The sequence below is a fragment of the Bactrocera neohumeralis genome, unplaced genomic scaffold (assembly GCF_024586455.1).
Source record: "Bactrocera neohumeralis isolate Rockhampton unplaced genomic scaffold, APGP_CSIRO_Bneo_wtdbg2-racon-allhic-juicebox.fasta_v2 cluster09, whole genome shotgun sequence".
Classification (NCBI taxonomy): domain Eukaryota; kingdom Metazoa; phylum Arthropoda; class Insecta; order Diptera; family Tephritidae; genus Bactrocera; species Bactrocera neohumeralis.
Window position 1 is genome coordinate 287,368 of NW_026089622.1, and position 8,567 is coordinate 295,934.

Below are 8,567 nucleotides of genomic sequence, written 5' to 3' on the forward strand. Positions count from 1 at the left end.
AGAGTTCTTACAAAACGATGGAAATAAAATCAAATGTCTATTTTGCCGACAAACATACATACCTACAAGTTTGCATTCACATCAACGCCAATAGGGTGGCTTGTCAGCAGTGATGCCACTGAAAATTTTTTTTTTGTAAACATACAAATTCAAAAAAGTAAGCAAACTGAAAAAAAAGTAAGCAAAAATTTTTTCAAGTTCACTTTAATTTATAATAACAAAACGTATGCTTATAAATATAAGTAACAAAATAAAGATAACCATTCATTAACATTTTAAATAAGTAGGTAACTAAAAAAAATGTTTAAAAATAAGTTACTTTTTCAAAAAGTAATAAATTCGGTTTACAGTTGCGGTCAAAATAATAGCAAAATTATTATATTTATTTATTTATTTTAAAGAATTTTCATTTAAAACATAGTTCGATGCATAACAGATACAAAATAAATACAAGTTTAAAGATTACACAAACTTTACCAAAAATAATCAAATTTCAGAGATTTCGGGAATGCAATTTGGCTTAAAAAACTCAAAATTCTAAAACTTAACGGTAGTTTTCAGCGACTTGAAACTTGCACTTAATTGTACATAAATTTTATTCGTTGAGTATACGACTTTTTGAAAATTCTGAATAAAAAATTTGTAATTTTTTTTAAATTTTTTTTTAAATCTGATTATCTTTTGTAAAGTTTGTGTAATTTTTTAAACTTTCATATATTTTTAAAGATTTTCTTTTGCAGCAGACCAAACATAATTTGGCTTGCGACTAGTGCACAGTTCTTTGGCCAGCATTATGTTATTAATAGTTTTTAAGCTGAGTTTATTTCTCAATTTCGTTTTTATCAGATTTAATTCAGAAAATTGCCGTTCAGCAGCTGCTGAGCTGTGCGGCAATGTTATTAAATTTTGTACCAAATTGGTCAAATCCTTAAAACAATGTTGGCCCATTCCATCTTTATGGTATGAAACTTGTTCCCACAAATCTTCAATATCCATATCCCTTTTCAAATCGAGTTTGGAAAATCTTAATATTTTCCATTGCTGTACAATTACGTCCTCATTAAATTCAAATAAATTGGAAAATTGATACAACAAGGGCTCAATTTGTGTTTGATGATCAGATAAAACTATGCTGGGCGTAATAATCGATAATAATTTTAGGTCATTTCTCGAAAAATCGAACCTTTTTTTAATTTGCTGCAACAGCTCCAAATAAAAATTTAAAATGCTATTTTTTATTCTAACTGTATCAGAAAAGGATAGTTTATTTTTTTGCAAATGTTGTTCTGCCTTGGATCCAATGCATATTTCTTCTATTGGTAAATAGTTTTCTTTTTCGTGAAAATTAATATTTTCTAATGATAACCGCTTACATATTCAATTTTAATGAAATTGCTTAATAATAATTTGAAAGTCGTGTCCAGATGGGAATATAAATAAGGCAAGCGAACTTTTTCCGATTGAAATTCCCTGTTGAGATCATTTATGATTTTGAGGATATATGATAAAAAAAGTAGGTTTTGATTTCAGGATCATTCATTTGCACTGCCATCTCATTGGCTTTGATTCCATTTACTTCCAACACAGAGTCTAAAAAATATAACTGTAATGGATTCCACTGTTCTATTATTCTATTTATGACTGCTTCCAGTGAAAGAAATCTGGTCATGGAAATACCCAATATTTTATGTGGCTGCACCGAACAATAATCTTGAAAATCTTTAAATTCTTCAATTCTTTTTGGACTGTGTGCAAAAAATTTGTAAATATTACGGCAAAGTTGTTCAATTTGACCAGGCAGTTTTTTACACGCGTAAGCGGAACATAAATGTAGTGAATGGCAAGAACATTTTAAATAAAACAAATTAACATCGTTTCTAAACTTTCCTGCTAATCCATTTACCTCTGAGGCCATTACATTTGCGCCATCGGTGGCGAGACCTATGATGTTCTCTAATGGAACGCCCTGTTCGTTGAAAAATTCTTTAATACTTTACTTTACTACGCTGATTAAACCCAAAAATTTGTCGCTTATTCTTTTTGTCAAATGGTCAAAATATCTCGCAATTAAGACTAACGATTTCTTCGTTGATACGTTGGTAGTTTCATCAACAATGAGCGAAAATTTTATTTGTTTTAATTGATCCACAATTTTATCCCTTGCCTTATTACCTAAATAAATAAATAAATATTTTCTTGAGCAAAGAGGAAGAAATGCGCATATATATTACCTAAAATTTCTGCTACATTTGCTGACTTGGTTCTTGCCATTTGAAGAGCAGCTGCAATTTTTGAGTCCGGGCAGCATTCTTTAATAAGAGACGGCAAAGAATACATCAACAGAAATGGCATATCAAAAACATGACCAATGTCAGTTCAGCTTGACGCACTTGCTGGGAAAGTTGCTGCTTTTCCACATTCATGCATGATTCGATGTTCACTTGATCTTTTTTACGCTCAACATTTTGCAAGTGGCAGGATAAATTAGAATGCTTGTTAAAGTACGTCACGTTATTTGCAATTTTCTTTTCGCAGGCTATACAAAAGCTGGACGCATCGTTGTCCTGCAGCCAAGGAAATTTACTTAGCCAAGCTGACCTAAACTTTCGTTCAGTTTTTTTTTGCTTGTGCTTCATGAGTGTCGCTATCAAGTATGAAAAAAATAAGCGTTTGGAATATAATAATGTTTCCAAAGAACTAAACTGCTTTCACTATAAGATAGTGGGACAATTATTTCCGATGGCTCTGACGGCTTGTTTTTTTTTAATCAAATACCTATTAAAGTATAATTGATAAATAAATTAAAACTATGAATTACACTTTTACTCACCTATCCATAAATGCTACTTTATTAATTACAGCAGCACAGTATACAAAAGTAAAAAATTTACATTGCCGCCACTTGCATCAATAGCAGGATTATAGCTACTTTCTTGAAATCATAGCACAGCATACAAACGTCAAAAGTGAACAGTGCTGCCACTTGCATCAATAACATGACTATGAAATGTATAAGTGCTTAACAGTGCTGTCACTTATTTAAATTTATTTGAAATACCTAAAATCAATAAATAATACACTTCAATTTAAAAGATCTAAAGAAAAAAGTAAGCAAAATGGGGGAAAAGTGCACAACTTAACATGAAGAGAAAAAGTAAGCACTTTTGCTTACAAGTAAGCAAAACGGCAACACTGCTTGTCAGAGAATTAATAACACTAGCTGTGTAGCTCTCCCTCTTTCTCTCTCCTTCTCCTTCCATTACCAGTAGCGTTAAACGCAACCTTTTTCGAACTCGCACTAGAAATTTCCCCTGAAAAAATTAGAATTGAAAAACTAAAAATTTTCTCTTTCTATTTGATTCCAATCTTGCGATAATTTTGGGGCACCCTATAGATGAAAAAGTTATTAAGATGAAAGAATAGTCAAGGGCGTTTTCAGTAATGCAAACTGCGCAGTGTGATGAGGCAATCAATACGGAAAAGCAAACTTGGAATCTTTGTGCTGTCTAAAATAAGCTATTTATGTTAAATATATGTAGTAGAAAGATATTGCGTCACTATCACTTTTGGAATAATTCTTTTGACTTTAAAGCTATTCGCATTAAAAGATTATTTTTTTTATACTCTTGCAACCAGTTGATACAGAGTATTATAGTTTTGTTCACCTAACGGTTGTGCGTATCACTAATCGAGATAGATATAGGGTTTTATATGTACGTGGTTGACTGTCTGTCCGGCCATCCGTCCGTGCAAGCTGTAACTTGAGTAAAAATTGAGATATTTTGATGAAACTTGGTATGTGTGTTCCTTAGTACAAAAAAAGTTCGAGTTCGTAGATGGGCGTAATCGGACCACTGCCACGCCCACAAATCGCCATTAACTGAAAATATATAAAGTGCCATAACTAAGCACTTTATTAAGATAAAAAACTGTAATTTGGAACAGGGGATCACAGTAGCAAGGTGCACCGGTGGATAAAAAATTGTACGTGGTCCCGCCCCCTAATATATTTAATGTGCATATCTCCTAAACCACTGAAGCTACAATAACCAAATTCGCCCAGCACAGATATGTATTTCAGAAACTACTACCGATAGTGTGAAAATGAATGAAATCGGATGAAAACTCCGGCTCACTCCCTATATAACGGTACTGTTCAAAACTACTACATAAAAGCGCGATAAATCAATGACTAAATGCGCCAGAAACGTTAAAATTTGCCGACGGGTTGGTATGACAAGGGTTTTTAGGGACCGTGGTAAAAATTGAACGATGGGCGTACCACCGCCCACTTTTTGGTTAAATCCCATATCTCGGGTCCCGATTGACCGATTTCGACAAAATCTTTTCATATTCCACTTTGTGAAAATGAGTGAAATTATACAACAAAAACGTCTAGTTCCCATATAGCACAATTTTAAATTCCACTTGATTCTTTTACTCTTCAGTACCCAAATCAAAAAGCAATTATTATAATGGGATTAAACTTTGCCTTTAGTATATGCCACCTTATCACAAAAAAATTTTCACGAATATGTGTACCCCAGTACCTATAGTTGACTTTTCATCGAAAATGGAATTAAATGTTAATCCTTATCTTATATTGGTATGTCTGTATGTCAAAAATGGGTTGAATCGAAACAATACTTCCCTTAGTCCCCATATAAGTACTTAATATAATATAAAGAATTTCGAACTTCAGCGTGACTTTGTACTGCATATATCGCCCAATATGTGAATTATCCCAATGAAAGTAAGAAGGATAAGAGAGAGTATTTTATTCAGAAGAGTGTATCTTTGTGCCTAAAATAGACAAATTTGAACGAAAACTTGGCCTAACCCCTATACAACTAATATCAGGATTTTCGAACATTGGTTTTACAATTTAAAGTATTTCCCTGATTTTGATTCTTAGTAGAGTATAAAACGTTGTAAGAGTATAAAACGTTCGGTTGCATCCAAACTTATTTGTTTAATAGTTATTTTCTTCATTGTTTTATTCTCTTTCTCCACATTTTTAATAAAAATCTTTAATTACTATCTGTTCAGTTGTGTACCAAATTCAACGAGACTTACTAATTACTAACCTTGCAAGTGAAAAGGCGATTTGTTTTATTAACGAAAAGGGCGGTAATTTATTTTAATTTCTTTTGGTTACAACTCTCAGTTAAGGGGGTATTCTAGTCCAGAATTTTGAAAAAATCGATTCTTATTCATATTCTTAAAGACTGGACCTTTAAGAATATATTCCCCAAAGGAATTTTTAAAATTCCTATTATTTACCGACTTATAGCTATTTTAGTGACGCAGCGTATAGACTGCATACAGTTAGACTCAAATCTTTAATCGCGTTTTTCTCGAAACTACTATTTTCAAAACTTCTGACATGATTTCTCAAGTTCTAATGAACCGATTAACTTGAAATTTGGTGTGGGCCTTCTTTATATACCTCTCTATGATTGGAACTAAGATTATTAAAAAAATTTGATTTTTACTATTTTTAAAAAATTTTGATCTTTGCCATAAAACGGGCAAAAAATTCAAACAGTCGCCATTTACTGATTTTTTTTTTATTTATCCTAGCGGATTTACGATAGCGGCATTTGTACTGATTAAAAAATTTTTTTTTTGTTTTTTTCAGATCACCCAAAGTGTTGGAATCGTGTCAGGAAGGGCGCACCCTTATTTTCTTATTTTAAACCCCCGCCACGCCACCACGCCGCAATTAATCAAATTATAACAATTTTTTTTTTTTTATTTGTTTTTGTATTTTTAAAATATCAAAAAAGATCTGATAAAAAATTGGATAGCAAAAATGTTCTTAGCTTTTTTTTTATTGGACTTTAAAAAATGCCGTTAATTCGCATTTCTAGTCTAGAATGATTATATACACGATAATATAGCGCATTTTGTAATTGGAAATATGTATGTATGTTTGGTATTGCGAATAAATGTAGCGCAATAGATCGCTTTCGTATTGAATTGCGCGTGTATAAAACTGCTTAAACGAAATGTTTTTGTGCGACTTGTGTAGAACAAATTGTGTCTGCTTTTCCGTTGCCCATTCTTTCTGATGAGTGGGTTGGTGTACATGAGTGGTGAGTTGTGTTGGTGTTGTGTTGTAGTGTCATCAGCTGTGGTGAATTGAGCTGTGTTTTATTAGGAAGCGTCAATTTTTCCAGGTAGAGTGGGCGGATGCTTAACTCATTTAAACACTATCTAACTAGTCCGTGAGAGTATTAATTAGAAATATTTCGCATATTTTTATGTTTCAAAATGAAAATTTTCAAAAACGCAGTTTTTTGCAAGAGTATCAACCAGCATTAAATCAGCAGGATTAAAATTTTGGGAATATAAATATACAAATTTTATTATAAGTATACACAATTTTAAAACAAAATTAAAAGTTAATAAGTTATTCGCTATTTTCTAAGTTACTATTAATAGTACTCCGTTTCTACAGTTATTTCTCGATTCCCATTGTGTATATATAATAATACAATAATTGGATAACTTCGCACGTCGAATTTGGTTGAAATTGGTCAAATAGTTCCCGAGATATAAAATTTTATCCTAAAGTGTATGGCACCGACTATTGCACAATTTTTACACCGGCTCCATAAATTCTTTCCCTATCTTCCTAGTTCTAAAATTTTATTTTCTGTGGCTTTGAAAGAGCTCTTTTATATGAGCACTTTCAGTAATTTGTAATTTTCAATACAACCATTATATAGGGAGTGGACGTCGTTATTATGTGATTTTATCCATTTTTACATTATAGGAAGAAATGCAGAAAAGACTTCTTCTCTGGTTAAGTTAGCTTTAGTGGTTTGACAGATGAGTTTATTTGACCATTTAGAAGGCGGGGCCACGGCCACTTAAAAAATTATTAGCACACAAGTGTCTCTTACTATTGCAATCCCCTGTACCAAAATACAGTTTTCTATCATAATTTAGTGCTTAGTTACGGTGTTTGATTTGTCGATATTTTGACTGTCGGGATTCCAAATTTCGAGATTTTGATCGTCACCGCCGCGACTGTAGGACGGTGCACGCATCGACTGGATTCGGTAGAGGATTACCAACGAGCGGCTGGTGAGTTATGTCCGAGCACCTGGAGAGTCAGGGCAAACATTTTCGCGCGACGTATTTCTTTGATTAAATTCTGTGTGAAACTCGATAAGTCTGCTACAGAGACGTTTGATATGATCAAGCAGGCTTACATAGATAATGCTTTAGTATAAAGTGGTGGGTTTCGGTGGCACCAGGCTTTTCTGAAGGACCGGGAAGAGGTCGCTGATAAATACCGGAAGAATGAGCAAATCCAAAGTGAAAATGATGCTCATTATCTTTTTTGACATCAAAGGCATCGCCCAACAACAATTTGTTCCTCCTGGACAAACCTTTCTTGTGAACAGCTACTTAACCAAGGCCGGCATCCCAACGCTTCCGCAGCCACCCTACAGCCCAGAAGTGACCCCCCGGACTTTTTTTGGTTGCATTTTGAGGGGTTCTAAGCAGCACGCACCCCGGCTCCCAACGCTATCCTGGAGAATGCCTTTCGTGAGGCCTTCAATGCTTGGAAATCTTGCTACTACATTCTTATACATATGTATGTATGTACATTCATATATTTGATACAAAAAATATTTGTATTTATTTTATAACGGGTGATCCAAGTAGAGGTACTTTTCAATAGCCTGTTTCTCTTGACAGATCACGCGAGTTCTCAGGTTACGTCTGACGGCATGAAGTTGTGCACCACATCGCATGATCAGCCAGTACGTGACCAAAACAGCAGACTCAGTATATTTTAAGTCTGTTGGAATGTGCGGTACACCCACACATTGGGGCCGACTCGAGTTGCTGATCTGATGGCAGAGTCAGACTGATTCTTGCTACAGAATAGAAAACAACGTTTTAATCCATAACTGGAGCAGTCGAACGGAACGGTTCCATATTCTCTCTCAGCTCCGCTCAGCTAGCAAAGAAAAGCTAAATAAATTATTATTAAACAAAAGTACTGTTATTAAAAGAAAAGTGGCAATGATACAGCTAATCATATAAATCCCAAAGCAGAACAAAATAATACATTTGAGATGGAAAATTATAGCAAAACCAAAAACTAAATTCAAAAAGTGAAAGAATTTGTGAAAAGTGCAAAACAAAAATTATTTTGAGAAAAAATAAAGAAAACTGTTGAAAACCCTAAAAGTGAGCTCTAAAATATTCCATTGGATTACAGCATTTGGATTACCTTTAATACAAAAACAAGTAAGGAAGGATAAGTTCGGATGTCACCGAACATTCTATACTCTCGCATGATAAAGTGATAATCGAGATTTCATTATACGTCATTCACATATTTTTCAAATACCGTATTTGTGTAAAGTTTTATTCCGCTATCATCATTGGTTCCTAATGTATAAGTTAACACAATATTTTATTAACTACTACATAAATTCCATTCCCACATTATATGCTAGAAACATACAAACCGTTTGCTTACTTTGGAGTCCTATTACAACCAAAAGTGCAACTGCGCTAAACGCGCATCCGCTAAATTC

General features: G+C 33.4%; 1 long non-coding RNA gene across 1 annotated transcript; it reads right to left on the bottom strand.

The window, feature by feature from the left end:
- Positions 1-367: 367 nt before the first annotated feature.
- On the bottom strand, positions 368-2,954 carry LOC126763993 (uncharacterized). Its single transcript, XR_007667747.1, has 3 exons — positions 2,831-2,954; positions 2,232-2,775; positions 368-2,172 (listed from the first exon to the last, which is right to left on the bottom strand). It is a non-coding gene; the product is annotated as an uncharacterized LOC126763993 (long non-coding RNA).
- Between the last annotated feature and the right edge of the window lie 5,613 nt (positions 2,955-8,567).